The 16750-nt window shown below is 44.7% G+C and overlaps 1 protein-coding gene across 7 annotated transcripts in view; it reads left to right on the top strand.

The window, feature by feature from the left end:
* EPN2 (epsin 2) overlaps nucleotides 1-16750 on the top strand; it is a 978978-nt gene that overhangs the window by 791176 nt on the left and 171052 nt on the right. The gene's annotated exons all lie outside the window — the stretch shown is intronic.

Genomic DNA, 16750 nt, shown 5'->3' with positions numbered 1-16750 from the left:
CCCGGTTAGGGGTTGCCACAGTGGAACTCCGGTCCGCAAATGATTGGCAGTAGATTTTTACGGTGCCGAGGTGCCAACCCGACGCCTAACCTTCAACAAAGGCACGCCCATTCACGCATGTCTTTCGAACGCCACTCGACTGTGGGGAGGACAGGCAGACTCCACATATAAGGCGCTTCAGCCGAGAATTGAATGGGAGAACCTCTTGCTGTGAGGCGACAACGCTACCGCTGCACCACCGCGGCTTTCCTTCATATCTAATATCTAAAAAAATCATTTCAGTGCTGGTTATAAAATGGCATCACATCTGTTCTTCTGACTATGGTACAGTACACACCCTGAGCTTTGCTAAGATCTGTTGCAGCATCTGAAAGCTATAAAAGAATTTCAGAAACTTCCACCTTTCCAGGGTTCACTATTAAGCATATATTTTTAATCAGTTATAATAATGCTATCCAACATGTGTATATCTCTTTTCTGTCCAGCAGGACCCACTGTTGATGTGTTTTTAAAATGAGCAACTTTACAAATACATTTTTAACACAAGCAGCTGATAGTCAAATGACATAAAGTTCTTTACAAAACTCCAGCTAGCTATGCTGGCATATGTTACACATGCACTACCCTACTCTCCCTAGCACAGATGGCACTACCTCATATCATCACATCTCTGCCCCCTTTGAAGACTTAAGCTAGTTTTTCAAGTGACCCTGGAAAAAAGTTGCTTGAGAGAAATGGGTCTGTCTGGGAACACATTAACTTGGGAGCCCATCTGCATCGTCATTGCTGTCCCCACTACAGTGCCGCACTGTCATGTCATATGCCTGCAACCCTAGGCTCCACTTTAATAAATTGGCATTTTTCTTTCTGGTATGATGTAGCAATGTTAAGGGATTGTGGTCTGTAACCACAGTGAATTTCCTTGCATACAGATAGGGCTGAAGTTTCTGTAGTATCCATATTATGGCTAGACATTCTTTTTCTACAGCTGCATAACGTTCCTCCCTGGGTTGGAGTCTGTGGCAGAGATATACAACTGGGTGCTTTTCTCCCTCTGGGGAAACTTGGCTGAGTACAGCCCCCACCCCATGGTTTGAAGAATCCACCTGCACAACAAATTATTTGCTGTAATCTGGACTGGCTAACACAGGGGGTCCTCATAAAGCCCTTTTAAGAATGCCTGCAGTTTATTGTGTGTGACAGGAATGAGCACCATAACCTGCTGTCCCACAGCATACTCTCAGGCTCGAGCATTCCTGTCATACCCGACCTTTTTCTGCTGTTGGGCTGCTGCCAGGTTCTCCTGAGCCAAGCCCATGAGCTCCCCAAGTCTTGTCTTGAGGTTTATGACATATGCCACAATAGACTCCTTATGGGATTTACACTAACCCTCCCACTCATCACAAATCAAATCTAAAGGCCCCCTCACCCTATGGCCCATACAGCAACTCAAAGGGTGAAAAACCTGTCGATTCCTGGGATACCTCTCTGTATGCAAACAGCAGATGGAACAAATGTTTGTCCAACTCTCTCTTAATCTCGTATGCAAATGCCCAAAGCATGTTTTTTAGTGTAGAGTTTAACCTCACCACAAGACCGTTAGTCTAGAGGTGGTAGAGGGTGGGTCTGTAGGTGCTTCACACCACAGCGCCTCCACAGACAAGCAAGCAGGTCTCACATGAAATTGGCACCTCTGTCAGTATTTCTCTCAGGAAACCTACCCTGCTGAAAATCTATAACACAGCATTTGCCACCTTCTCTGCCTGAATGGAGGACAGAGCCACCTCCTCAGGGTATCTAGTAGCATAATCTACTACCACCAGGATATACTTCTTCCTTGAGGAACTTGGGGTGTTCAGAAGCCCTACAATATACATTGCTACCTTCTGAAATTGCTCTTCAGTCACAGGCAAAGGCATCAAAGGAGCTTTGACCTTGTCTCCTGCCTTGCCTATCTTTTGGCACTGCTAATAGGTCCTGCAGTACCTTATTACATCTTTTGCAATCCCAGGCCCGTAGAAGTTCTGCATAATGAGTTTCTTGCTATGCTTTATGCCCATATGTCCTGCAAAAGGAATGTCATGGGCTGTGGCTAGAATTGCCAGACAGTAGGCTCTGGGCCCTACCAACAACTGTATTACCTCACCCTCTAGGACTCCCTCAGGGGTCCACTCTGTACAGTAACCCTTTGTTCCAGTATGCAGCCTTCCCTTTTCCTTGAGCATCACGTGCCTCCTTGGCTATCTCCCTCAGGCCTCTTAAGGTAGCGTCCGAAAGCTGAGCCTTCCTCAGCTCTACCTTTGTGACCCTTCCTACCTTTGTGACCCTTCCCACCAACCTTTCCACAGGAAGTCTGGTGTCTTCTGACAGCGGTGCCTCACTGTCATCCTGGGTACTACCACTCACCTCTGCTCTTGCTGTCACCTTGTCCATGAGAACATCAGTACCTGCCAGCAGCTGTGGCTCACTTTCAGGCTCACTGCTACAGGGTAGCTACCTCCCTAAAGTAGCCACATCACCAGACCCAGCTTCAGGTGTGGGTCTTCCTGGGTCTCCTGCAGGCTACCAGACCCACATGCCTGTCTCCAAGCTTGACTGCATGTAACTGCATGAACACAAGGTATTGCATTATCAAAATCATTCCCTATTAAGACAACTGTAGGGATATCCTCAAACACACCTAACTGCTTGCTTCCTTTTCCACCCTCCTAGTCAAGGTGAGCACTGGCCAAAAGGTATTTGGAATGGGGTCCTTCCTAAAGCTCTGCTGGAGTGGACTGCCCAAGCAAGTACTGCTCCTGTTTAACCACCACATGCTTTCACAGTGGTTATGTCAGAGGCTGAGTATCTCTTAACAGTGGCCTGTCTTCCATCCACTAAGATAGGATAGACACTCCGGTTATAGTTCGGTACCTCTTTTGTCTCCAGACAACTTAACACTGGCATTCCCACTTGCTGGCTCCCTCACCTTTTGTTCCCCACTTTGCTTCAATGGACATTTGTATGCTACTTGGACCCTGTGGTTACATTTAAAACATCTAACCTGATCCTGGACACGTACATGAACTAATGGCTTCCCCTGTTACTGGTGGATTCTGTTGTGGTGGTTTAGGATGCCCACCATGGGTTCTCTTATATCTGTGTTCAGCACTGGGTATCCTCTTCTTGTGCAGTGGTGTCCTGTTTGCTAAGTAGGGATCCCCTTTTCTCACCAACTGATCTGCAGTTACACTCCTGGTCTGCCAACCAGATTCTCATGTCCTCAGGCAAAGTGCTAAGGGCTTGTTCACTCACCAAAAGATCGGCCGGCCTTTCAAAAGTGGTGATCTGACACTCACTCACCCTCCTGTGAAAATAAGTATTTAACTCAGCAATATAATGGTATACACTTTCATCTGCCTTCCATCTTTGCTTATAAAACCTTTTTCTGTAAGTTTAAGGTGTTAACTTCAAACATTCCAATAAACATTGTTTAACTTTATCATAGTCTAAACAATCAGTATCAGACAGTTTAGAAACCGCAGTTACAGCTTTATCATGGAGTAAGAGGGTCAGGAACTTTACCCAGAGTGCGTGGTCAACATTATACTGTTTACATCACCCTCTATAAACTGTGGAAGGAATTTACTGACCTTTATTTCTTCTGGGGTTTCCCATTACCTCCATGACCCTGACGAAGAGTCAGCATCTCCCTCTCATGTTGGTGCTCTTCCTCCTTTTTTTCGGCCTTCAAACACTGCAGTCTGTCTGCTGATTCTAATTCCAAATGTTTGCCTTCAGTTGCTCTTTAACTCCAGATGTGTTTTTAAGTCCTCTGAGGAAAAGATGAACTGTCCTGATGTTCATCGTGCATACAGCTGCAGTCATAACAGATGGGTTCTCCTGCCATCAGGCGGGTCCTCGGTCGGCCGAATTCCAAAGTCTAGGTCCGGCGTCGGTTGTCGTTGCTTCTTCCCTGACGTCAGTGCGACAGGGGTTTAAAGGAACCAGCCGACGCCATTTTCTTCAGTCTTTCTTGCCACGCGGTGCCCAAAGCAGAAGCAGTTCGCAAGTGCCGGTCGGCCAGCTCCTGAAATTATGAAAATTTTGAAACCGAAGTCTTCTTGAAAGCCAAGTACCTCATTGGGGAAACTTTTCTTGCCTCAGACCGATGTCAAAGTTAATAATTGTATTTCATGTGGGAAGCAAATACCGCATAAAGATTTCCATTCCCTCTGTATACCTTGTTTAGGCCCAGACCACGATGTCTCGGTCTGTCGCTTTTGTGCTACATTCAACAAACGCACCATTAAGCGTCGGGCGGAGTTCGCCCAGCATTATTTTGGAAAAACATTTAACTATATTATGTCGTCGGATATTCCGACTCCAGTTCTGCCTAAAAAACGCGAAGATAAGGACCGACACACGAGGTCCGCGGCCTCTACCAACACCACGCCAAAACCGACTACACGTGGTCCGGTTCTCAGCGAGGCACCTACGCAGCCCCTGACTACCGATGACACTTCATTGGCGGTGTCTCCTGTGCCCGAGGTCGCAGGCTCCTCGGCCCACACCCCGACTACAGATACCGAAGCCACTCTTGGCGTTGAACCTCAAAATGTAGACAGGTCTACTTCCACTCAAGGTATCTTCAGACCTTCCTCTTCTTTTTCCATCAAGGCTTTCACTAAGTCTAAAGCAGCCATGCATTCTAAGAGACAAGCTACACAGGGCCCATCTCCAGGCCCCATGCCTAAAAAACAGATGCTTAAAATGGCTGAGGATTTAATTACTCTTATCAGGGTTCTCAACCCCACGGACAAAAGGCCCAGAGTGGAGGAAGAATCCCCCTCCTCTGATCAGGGCTCCATTATTTCAGAGCACTCTGATGATCAGGAACATTCTTACTCCCCTTTTGAAGACTCTGATGCGGAGGAGTCCATTCCTTCTGTATCCCCCCCCAGAGGATTACTCATTTGGGGAAACTTTGCATACCTTAAGGGAACACTTCCACTGGGAAGGCCAAGATTATTCAGATTCCAAGAAAAGGCTTAGGGAATTTCTCTTGCTACCTCAGCACAGGCCTCTGGCTATACCTCCTGTCTTGGACATCCTAGATGATGTTTACTCGGAGGCCTGCCTTAACCCGGACTCTCTGCCTCCAGCCCCAGTCAAGCCTGACAGGTACTACAGGGTTCCTGACTCACACCAATTTCTATACAAAAGCCATGCTGCTGACCCAGAAACCATCTCACAGGGCCCCAAGGGAATTAAGGCCTCCACTGCTAAAAATCCATTACCTTCCGAGAGAGATTCCAGATCCTTAGAAAGGTGGGGAAAAAAGGTATATACCTCGGCTTCCTTAACCATGAGGGCCTTAAACTGTCAGTTCCATATGCTAAAATACCAACAGTTTTTGTTATCACAATTGAAAAGTAAAATGTCACAACCTGAACAACCAGACTTGAAGGAGTTGCAGGATTTGATGCATAGTGCAGAACAAGTGTGTAAGCATACCTTACACTGTGGTTTTGATGCTCAAGAGGCCTCATGTAGAGCTGCTGTTACAGGATCAGTCATACGTAGACATGCCTGACTCAAGGAACAAACCTTGCCTGATCATGTCAAAGCTAAATTGCTAGATGCCCCTCTACAAAAGGATGTATTACTTGGTGCTAATGCTGAGGAGGTATTAAGGAAAATGGAGGAAAAGGCTAAATCAATGCAAACTGTGAAAGATTTTCTACAGGTACAACCCCCACGTTTCAGTAGAAATTGGCCTTCCAAAAATTGGTCCTTTCCAGCCACGGACAGACCCCAAAGAGGTAGATACAGGCGCCCGAGGGGCAGAGGACAATCCCAAGGATCGTTTAGAGGCAGACAATGGCAAGCTCCTACACAAAGAGGTGGTGAGGATAACTCGCAATCATTCAGAAAGCAAGCCCAATGACTTTCCCCTTTGCATGCCAAGCAAGACTCAAATGGCAGCCCCCCTTAGGAGGAAAGCTGACATTATTTTCAAAAAATTGGCATATTGTCACAAAAGACAAATGGATCCTGGACATTATAAACAGAGGCTACAGATTCCATTTTCACACCCTTCCAAAAATGAGAGGCATGCCAAACCTGCCACACAATCAAAGGGCATAGGCACAAAGGCAAATTACAGATCTCATAGACATGAAAGCTATTCAAGAGGTACCTACACACGAACAAGGTCAAGGTTTTTATTCCAGACTATTCCTGGTACCAAGGAAGGGAAAAGATTGGAGACCTATTTTGGACCTATCCATCCTAAACACATTTCTACTCGTACCAAAATTCAAGAGGCTCACTCTACAGCAGCTTCTTCCCATGCTGGGCAAGGAGTCTTGGCTGGTAACATTGGACCTCAAGGAGGCATACCTGCATGTCCCAATCAGACAAAATTGCAGAAGATACCTTAGATTTCTTGCAGGTTCAACCCATTATCAATTCTCTGCATTGCCCTTTGGCTTATCTACTGCGCCCAGAGTATTCACGAAATGCCTGGCATCAGTAATTGCCTACTGCAGACTTCAAGGGATACAAATATACCCCTATTTGGACGACTGCCTGATCCAAGCGGACAGCAAACATTCTTCTGAAACATCTGGCTTATGTAATAATGTTGTTGAACTCTCTGGGATACACAGTCAACAAAAAGAAATCAAGGCTAATACCCTCTCGGAAGATAATTTTCCTGGGTGCCAACTTGGACACAAACACCCAGATGGCCTACCTCACGCCAGAGAAGCAGGGGCAACTAACTCAATACTTCAGAGCACTAGCAAATTGCACCAGGCTGACTGCAAGGAAAGTCCTGCAGGCTCTGGGATTCATGGCATCTTGCATCTTACTAATCCCATGTGCAAAGCTGCATATGAGGAAACTTCAATGACACCTGAAAAACCTATGGTCTCAACACAGCCACAGTTTGGAAACAATAATACCACTAATTCCATGTCTACAAAAGGAATTTCTGTGGTGGGCTCAAGCATGCCAAACAAACACAGGTCTTCCATTCAGCAAGCCTCAAGCAAATCAAGTCATCACAACAGACGCCTCGGACTACGCCTGGGGGGCGCACATGACAGATCGGTGCATTCAGGGCAAATGGTCCCAAAAAGAAAAGCACCTTCACATCAATCTAAAGGAAATGCTAGCAGTAATAAATGCTATTATAGCTTTCAAGGACCTTCTGCAACCAGGTCAACTATTGATAAGAATGGACAACACCACAGTTATGTGGTACATAAACAAACAGGGAGGAACACATTCATACCCCCTATGCAGACTGGCCATGTCACTTTGGAACATGGCCATGGACTTACAAATCGAACTACAAGCACAGTACTTGCCAGGCAAGGAAAACATGCTGGCAGACAACCTAAGCAGAAATATGACAGATCCACACGAATGGAAGTTGCATCCAAACGTTTTTACAGAAATAATCCAAGCATGGGGAAGGCCAGACATAGATCTCTTTGCCTCCCACAAAAATCACCAATTGACAAAATTCTGCTCAAGGATCTTCCATCCAAAGGCCTGGAGAGTGGACGCTCTTTCTTTCAGTTGGACATCAATGACAGTTTATGCCTTCCCACCTCTTCCTCTGCTGCCCAAAGTTCTATTGAAAATCAGAGCAGACAGACCAAAGATGATCCTCATTGCTCCAGACTGGCCAAGATAACACTGGTACCCACTCCTTAGGAGCCTGACGCATTCCCCACCATGGACCCTGCCTCTAATGCCTCTTCTTCCGACTCAGCACAGCTTCAAAACTCTTCACAGCCAGCTAAAAACACTCAATCTAGCCGCATGGAAGATTCCTTAGCATCACAACAGACCCTACTCTCCAAGGAGGTGCAGGATGTCATTTTGGAGGCCAGAAGGCCGTCAACCAGAAAAGCTTACTCCGCAAAATGGAAACGGTTTTGTGTCTGGAATGAGAAAAAGGGCCAGGATCCTGGAAAACTGAATTTACCTCAAATACTACAGTATCTAGCTGAGCTGCTAAGCAGTGGACTTTCATTCTCCTCCATCAAAATCCATGCCTCAGCCATTTCTGCAGAATACAGCACTGATCCACCCTTATTCTCTCACCCTCTCTTAAGACAGTTCCTCAGAGGGGCTAAGAATCTAAGACCCCCAAGGAAACAACCAATACCTGCTTGGGATCTCAATTTCATTCTGGAAAAACTGACCTTGCCTCCCTTTGAGCCAGCTGCCTCATCAGATTTGCAATATTTGTCCTGGAAAACAGCTTTCCTTCTGGCTATTACCTCAGCTCGTAGAGTTTCAGAACTACAAGCTCTCATGGCTGTGCAGCCTTTTATCATCTTCCATCAGGACAGAGTTTCCTTACGAACCAACCCGTTCTTTATGCCTAAAATGGTATCCAGTGTAGCTTTGAATCAGGCCATACACTTACCTACCTTTTATCCTAATCCTCAAAACAAAGGGGAGAGATTACTACATTCCTTGGACATCCACAGACAACTGCGTTATTATTTGGACAGAACAAAGCCTTTCAGAAAATCGGAACAGCTCTTTGTGTCCTATGCTGTAGGAGCTCAAGGAAAGCCAATTTCCAAACAGACAATCTCAAAATGGATAGCCCACTGCATACGCTTTTGCTATTCTTTTCATGGCAAAACTGTACCTACAGGCATCAGATCTCACTCCACAAGGGCCACAGCTACCTCTGCAGCTTTCCTCAGAGGAGTTCCTACCAAAGATATTTTGGAAGCAGCCACTTGGAGTTCTGTGCATACCTTCTCCAAGCACTACCACCTACCATTATACTCCAAAACTAGAGCAGGCTTTGCCACTGCAGTCTTGCAGGGCATCCTGGCTCCTCCTAGTTCCACCTAGCGCCTGCCACCCCTTTCTTAGCTTTGGGATTCTACCCATCTGTTATGACTGCAGCTGTATGCACGATGAACATAGTACAGTTTTGTACCTACCATAAATGTAGATGTTCGAGTGCTAATACAGCTGCAGTCCAGGTTTCCCTCCCTCCTTCCCCTCTTGGGACAGACCTATAGGCTAACACATCCTCATACAACCTGATTGGGGTATTCATTTATGGTGTATTTGCTTGCAGCTACTGTATTTAGATTATATTGCATTGCTTTATTACACAAATTTATGTATTGCCTTCCTTCTGGGGGCACCTGACATCTGGGGCAAGAAAAACTGAAGAAAATGGCGTCGGCTGGTTCCTTTATACCCCTGTCGCACTGACGTCAGGGAAGAAGCGACGACAACCGACGCCAGACCTAGACTTTGGAATTCGGCCGACCGAGGACCCGCCTGACGGCAGGAGAACCCATCTGTTATGACTGCAGCTGTATTAGCACTCGAACATCTACATTTATGGTAGGTACAAAACTGTACTTTTCTGAAGTCTGCACACCCCCATCACCAAACTGGTCGTTTTCCTGGTTGCTAGTCTGTGCTGCAGCTGTGATTAAGGTTGAAATAATTTCCTCTTTAGTCAGGTTGGCATGCACCGTTTTTTTGGCTTTGCACACCTTGGCCAACTGGTTCTTTGTCAGCTTGCCATAATCCTATGCTGATATCTTAGCCTGCTTTCCCTGACTAAACTAAACTAACAAAAATAAATAAAACTGTTGTAAAAATGAAACTCTACATGTTTACCTTGTGACTGCTGAGAGTACACACACCTTCAGTAACAACTACCCAGAGGCTACTGAAATTCAGTTAATGTCCCACTCAGCTGCCACCAGTATGTGACAGTCTCTACTCTGGGCCAGTATTCATGGAGCCTGAATCCTGGATGGCCACTAGGAACACAAATGGACATGCACAGTATTTTCAGATGCAGGTGTGTGCACCAAGCAAAATTTCCCTTAAGTGCACACAGGGAGCACACTGCAGATTTGGGGCTGGACACACGCACTCTCTCTCTCTCTCTCTAAGCCCCAAACAAGACTCCACACTGACCACTTTGGAGCTCTGTGTCCCTGTTCTCAGTAAGTGGTGCATGCACACACCTGGATATTTGATCTTCACACACACACACACACACACACACACACACACACACACACACACACACACACCTGGGAAAAGCTGGCACAGATTTACCACCTGTGCCCAGACTATAAGGTAATTACACTGCCACCAGTCAGCTACTCTAAGGCTCTTACAAGGGTACTCAATTATACTGAGTAAAATTAATACTAATACAAATGGTAGAGTTTGACCAATGTAGCTAGGCTTCCAGGACCGGCCACATTGTCACTAAAATAATCATAAGTACTCTCAAGATGTTAAAATTATTCTCTAAAAGACCAGCCACAATGATAGGTACAGAAATATTTAATAATAAATAATGAAATAGAAAACATGAGAATACTAAATATCTAGTTGCAGTAAATATCAGAGTTTCAGTCACAGGAGATATAAAAAAATAACACAGTTGAATAGATTCACACAGGTGCAGAAAAACAATACTTAACTAAGCTCACTATATTTTCTTGACTGACTAAAGAATTACTGTTCCCTAGTTAAGTTGCTTACTACAACAAGGCAAGAAGAAGTGTGTAGTTGTACGAGATATTTGAGAGAGCTTTCCTGTCAGGTTTGAAAAAACAAAGTACTGCTGCGAGAGTTCCATCACATCTCTGACTAATATCTAAAACAATTGTTTCATTGTTGGTTATAGAGTGACATCACATATGTTCACCTGACTGTGGTACAATACTCACCTAGAACTTTGCTAAGATCTGTTGCAGCATCTGAAAGCTATAAAACAATTTCAAAAATTTCCACCCTTCCAGGGTTCTCTGTAAAAAAAAAATGTAAATGTAATTAATTGTAATAATACTGTTTGACATACATGTATATCTCTTTCTGTCCAGCAGGACCCACTGTTGATGCTTTTTTAACACAAGTAACTTTACAAATACATTTGTAACACAAGCATCTGTACAAGTCAGTGTGATAGTCAAGTGACATAAAATTCTTTACAAAACTCCAGCTAGCTATGCTGGCATATGTTACACATGCACTGCCCTATTCTTCCTGGCACAGATGGCACTACCTCATATCATCATACCATCTTTGGCAAAATCCTAGAATTGATTAGACAGAGGGGACCCTTGTCCACAGACCCCCCCCCCATCTGAAGACAGGGAAGTTTTATTTAAGGCTTAGTCAGTCTGCATGCTCTATTTCCTGGGTGGTCTCTCCTGCCTCCTGTCTAATTGACTTGGCTGCCAGGAGGGCATGACAGGAGCCAGATTTCTTTGAACCTATCCCCTGTTCCCCAGAAGGCCTGACAAAGTTCTCCAATCCTTTAAAGGTAAGGCAGCACTGATGCAAAGGACCTCTGGTGAACTACTTGATTGCAGCAGTAGTCACCAAGAGAGAGCTGTCTGACAAAGCAGCAGCCATCCACACTCCCAAAAAAGAGTTTGGGACAGTGGATAGGATAGGATGCTAAACTGTGCTTACTGCTTGAGCAATTTTGCCCTGAGAGTGTTAAATTATACCACACATACGAACAGCTTCCAAATAGATTTAGTGGAACAGGATTTAATCTCCATGTGAAGTTCATTCATGGCAGAGTCACATAAATAGAGTCTACAGTGTGAACGATGTTAAACTTCATTAAGCTCCTCATGTAATTACTGCATAATTCTGCCAGTGGGGGATCTAGAGAAACGTTTTGGGAATCACCATGAGTCATCTTGCCTGTCTCCACCTTTTTGATTTTGTGGATAACTTCAGAGCATCCTTCGTGAATATCCCATGTGATGGCGCCTTCCATTTTGTTCCATTCGTGAAAGAGAAATTGCTGAGGTGTTAGCAGAATGGAAGCACTCTGTCATAAAAGTCAAATCTGAGCTTCCTCACTGATTCTATTGTAGGAGTCAGAAGGGTGTAAATCCCTATAGTTCAAGAAACCCCAGTGTCTGTCCTTTGACTCCTGTTCAGAATGGAGTGGCAGTGATGGCCCCTTCAGTGGACACCGACCAAGAGGTGGTGGGGGGTCTGCAGAAACTGTTCTTCCTGGGGGGATTTTTCAGGCTAGCAGAACCAGTGCCCCTAAAGGGTTGTTTGACTGTTCCCCTTTGGAGGCAGTTGGGAGCTGTCTCTCTCTCCACTCCCCGACATGGGTGGCCATTACACAGGACTGTTGGTTAAGAGAGATAATGTCCATAGGCCATGTCAACCCTTTCCTTCAAACTCAACCATTTCCGGATCTTCCACCCTGCCATCAAAAATCAACCAGGAGAGAAATTCTTTTGCATTAGAAAAGAGCCATCCAAGAGGTCTCACCAAACCAGAGAGAGTCCAGAGTCCATTTGTGATTCTTTTTAGTATTAAAAAAACAAGGATCTTGTGCCCTTTCTAGACCTCAATGTCCTAAATTTTTATCTGAAAAACATCCCCTTTCACAGTGTTTGTGGTGCAGTCCATTTTGTCATGCTTAAATGCAAACAGTTGAATGTTCTCAGTAGTTCTGTTAGATGCCTGCTTCCATATCAAGATGGAGAACACCTGGGTGTTTACCAAGTGCATGGGAGTAGTTGCAGCTCCTCTGAAATTCAGGAGGATTAGGGTGTTCCCAAAATTGGACGATTGGCTCCTTACTGCTATAACCAGAGAGTCTCTACTTGAAGCCGGAAACATCTTGCTACAATTCTGCCTGTCCTTGGGTATCTCTGTAAGCCAAGAAAAATTCACCCCGGGATTCATGAAGCTCTACGCAAGGACGGTTTTAGCCTTGCGCCCAGCATCCCCATTACAGATGGTGCAGCAGCGCCATATGAATAATTGAGGGCGTGCTGCCGCACCCTTGACGTGCACAGAAAACGTGTGCAAGTGCAGGGGGCGTGTTCAAGTGCTTTTCAGAGGTGTAAACATGCCTCCACGGTTGCATAACCTACTATGCTTGCTATTAGAGCCCGCCTCTAATAGTAAGCAATTAATTTGGTGTCCGTGGATACTGAAATGTATGCTAAGCATACAAGAGTGTCCACGACCACTGAAATAAAATCAAAGTAGTAAATACACAAGCACGTAGCAGATTGTTGAGCCCCGTCCCCGGATCTTTCACAATTAGATTCCCCGTGTCCCTATTTTGCATTTGTATTGCTTCAATATCAAAAGTGTAAGCGAAGCACAGCGTGTTTGCACATCGCTGCCCCCTGCTTAGCGTAGCTTACACATCAAAATCAACCAAATAGAGAAAAACGTGTGGAATTAACGTTAATGTCAATAGTGTAATGGTTTGAGCATCCACCTAATGAGCAGGTAAGCACGGTTCAGGGCCAACAATAGCACATATCATTTTCCATGTGGAATGTCGTTTTGCTGTATAATTTACATAGTAATATGTAAATGTGAACTGGAGTACCGCATGAAATGTCTAACTAGTCATGCAATCAAAGTGGTAGTGTCATAATGAATAAGGCACTAGTAAGCAGGTGTAAGCACAAATAAGCAGTAATAAACATATATAAGTACCAGTAAGCAAGTCTGCGCTTGCGCGGGTGTAAGCAGTGCCCAGCATAGGAAATGTATATAATTATGTAGATGTATAATACGGTAAAGCATACAAAAAGAATGCTGGGCAGGGGTGAGCAAAGCACTGCTACTCACACCACAGGCAGGATACTATCAGTGGGAGTAACATTGCCGATCTGCTAAGTCTACTTTTTAAACAATCGCAGGATAGTCCCTGATGGGACTACCCAAAAATTGCTAGGATAGTTGGACCTCCGACCATTACACAAGCAAGGGCAGGTATGTTCAAGGACTAAATGGTAGGAGAGCCTGATAATACATGGGTTGGGACAACATACATGTAGGGCCCCTAATGCTGGGGAGAGGGCAATGTGTGGAGGTGTGTCATGGCTGTGATAGCAACCAGAAAATGGATGGCTTGTGTGTATGTCGAACTCTGGTGGGGTGGAGGAACTATGGATATGAAATTATGGATCCAAGCGTGTCAGGGTTGGATGGCCTGATTCTAATAGGCCTGCCTCGTGGAGGTCAGCGAGTTCGTTATAAGTATATATGCATACACACATGCATACATCTATATGTAGAAGTACATTCCCTGTAACACATTCATTCCTTTCAAAGACATAAATAACATGAAAGTGCCCCTACAAACCTCAACAGTAGATAGAATAATAGTATGTGCATAAGAGAGAAGGGACGAAACTGCTAAAACGCAGAAGTGTGTAAAATGTCCGAAATCAGTGCTGTTCTCAAAAAATCAAATGTGAGGACTTTCTCACACATGGAATCATTCCTGTGATCTGCCTGCTACGGCAACGCCAATCACTAAACCAGTCCTAATTGTAAAATAATTTCACCGAACTCGTACATTATTAGCTGTCATGTGTAACGTGTGCGTTACCACATAGTCATACCTATTAATTTACTGTAGTGTCATGTTAACAGGAGTAATGATGTAATGAACTATAGAGTCTAATCTTGAAATAAAGACATGTGTGTCCCAGGTGGGACGACCCAAAAATTGCGAATAGTGTCCTATTGGTCACTCATTTCACCAAAGTTTGTGGACTGTGGACTAAACGTTTGGGATGTCTGAGGATATGTGGAGTGAGTCAACCCATGGGATGGGTCTACAGGAGTAGGGAGTGACCAATGTGTAGTGGTGTGCATACACCATGTATCCAACTGGAGAATGGATGACTGCTGTGTTAGTGTAGTGTTGGGGTGGGTGTTTGGGGAACTAGGAGTCATGGGTATATGGGTATATATGCAAATGAAGCAGCACAGCAATAGTGTAGTGGTTAGAGCATCTGTCTAACAAACAGACATTACAATTCTGAATCCCACTGCAGCACATACCATTTTCCATTGGTACTCTGTATATGAACATATTTCGACATCTGTCTGCTGTATAACCTGCAAAATAACAATTAAAAGTGAACTGGAGCGAAGTGTCAGTGACATAATGAATAAGGCACTAGTAAGGTTTAAGCATAAGTAAGCACCAGTAAGCATGTTTAAGTGAGTCTGCGCATGGGGTATGCATTGCCTTACAGACATATAAATATATATATATATATATATATATATACATATATGTAGTTGCAGATATATATGTGTGTGTGTATATCTATATATATATATATATATATATATATATATATATATATATATATATACACACACACACACACACACACACACACACGTAGATATACACAGATATACAGCTATGATATGAAACAGCAGACAAGAATGACATATGTTCACAGGCTATGCCAATGGAAGTGAAGGGCCCAAGCAAGAAACATGTAACACGTAGCATGACCCCCCCCCCCCCGACGGCCAGAGGAAACATACACACAAACCCGTAAACAATGTAACTAGTCTACTGCTCCCCAGACCACAGGTAGGATACAACCAGGGGGAGTACACAGTGCACCTGTGATATCTAATCTTGGAACATAGACAGGAGCGTCCCTTGCGGGACTCCCCAAAAATTAACATATAACCAAAAGAAGGTGATACACTGAATGTTTTGGCTGAGGTGTGTACATACCCGAAGTACAAGGGTGGGAAAGTCTGATGACCCATGGGTCGAGACAATGTATGACATGGGTCCCGTGTAGTGGAGAGTGGGCAGCGTGTAGTGGTGTGTTCAGACCCGACCAGCACCAGAGTAAGGATGGGTGCTCTGGAGGAGGTGCGGGTGGGAGAACTGTGGGTAGCTAGTTATGGGTCTAGGTGTGCAGGTGTTGGCTGTTTTGAGTCTATATGGACAGCCCCAGGGATGTAAGCTAAAGTGTTCATTGGGCAGAGGCGTCGCCCAACAAGCAGTCACACCCGCTACAAGTCCCACTGCAGCAAAGTGTAATCTACATGGCAAGGAACAGAATAACCAGAATACATATACATACCCACATATAGATATATACATATGCAGACACCCATATGTCGTTTTTATATATATATATATATATATATATATAGCAATATAAAAAAATATATATGTATGCATACATATACAGGTATATTTGTATGTAGTAATATATATATATATATATATATATATATGTGTGTGTGTGTGTGTGTGTGTGTGTGTGTGTGTGTGTGTGTGTGTCAATATAATGTAAATAGCTAGGATATGATACAGCAGTTACGAATTACCTATGTTCACAGGCCGTGCATATGGGGGTGAGGGGTCCAGTCAACAAACGTGTAACATGTAGCATCAACCCCCACCCACCTCCAGCTAGACCGGTGAAACAGACAGACCACAGGCAGGATATTACCAGTGGGAGAGACCTGCCAGGTCTAATCTTGAAACAAAGACATCAATGTCCCTTGTGGGACACCCCAAAAATTACTGATCATTGGAGTCTGTTCCTGTCATGAGTCATCAAATCAGGCTGTAGACGTACACGGACCAGTAGGTTGTGCAAGCCTGGTAACCCATGGGTCGACACAACGTACGACATGGGTGCTGACACGTGGAGAGTGGGCAGTGTGTAGTGGTGTGGTTAGACTCCAACTGCACCCATAGTAAGGATGAGTGCTGTAGAGGAGGGGCAGGTGGGGGAACTATGGATGTTCTTCATGTTTCACTGTTGCAGTCATTACATTTGGGCTGTCTTCTTGCAGTAGCCCTCAGTCGGTCTGATTAACAATGTCTTGGGTCTTGCGTCGGTTGCTGTCCCTTCTTCCATGACGTCAGGTAGTCAGGGGTATAAAACATGCAGCTTACGCC

Source organism: Protopterus annectens, chromosome 12.part0, assembly GCF_019279795.1.
Source record: "Protopterus annectens isolate FY-2018-M chromosome 12.part0, PAN1.0, whole genome shotgun sequence".
Taxonomy (NCBI): Eukaryota; Metazoa; Chordata; order Ceratodontiformes; family Protopteridae; genus Protopterus; species Protopterus annectens.
This window is presented reverse-complemented; position numbering and strand designations above follow the sequence as displayed.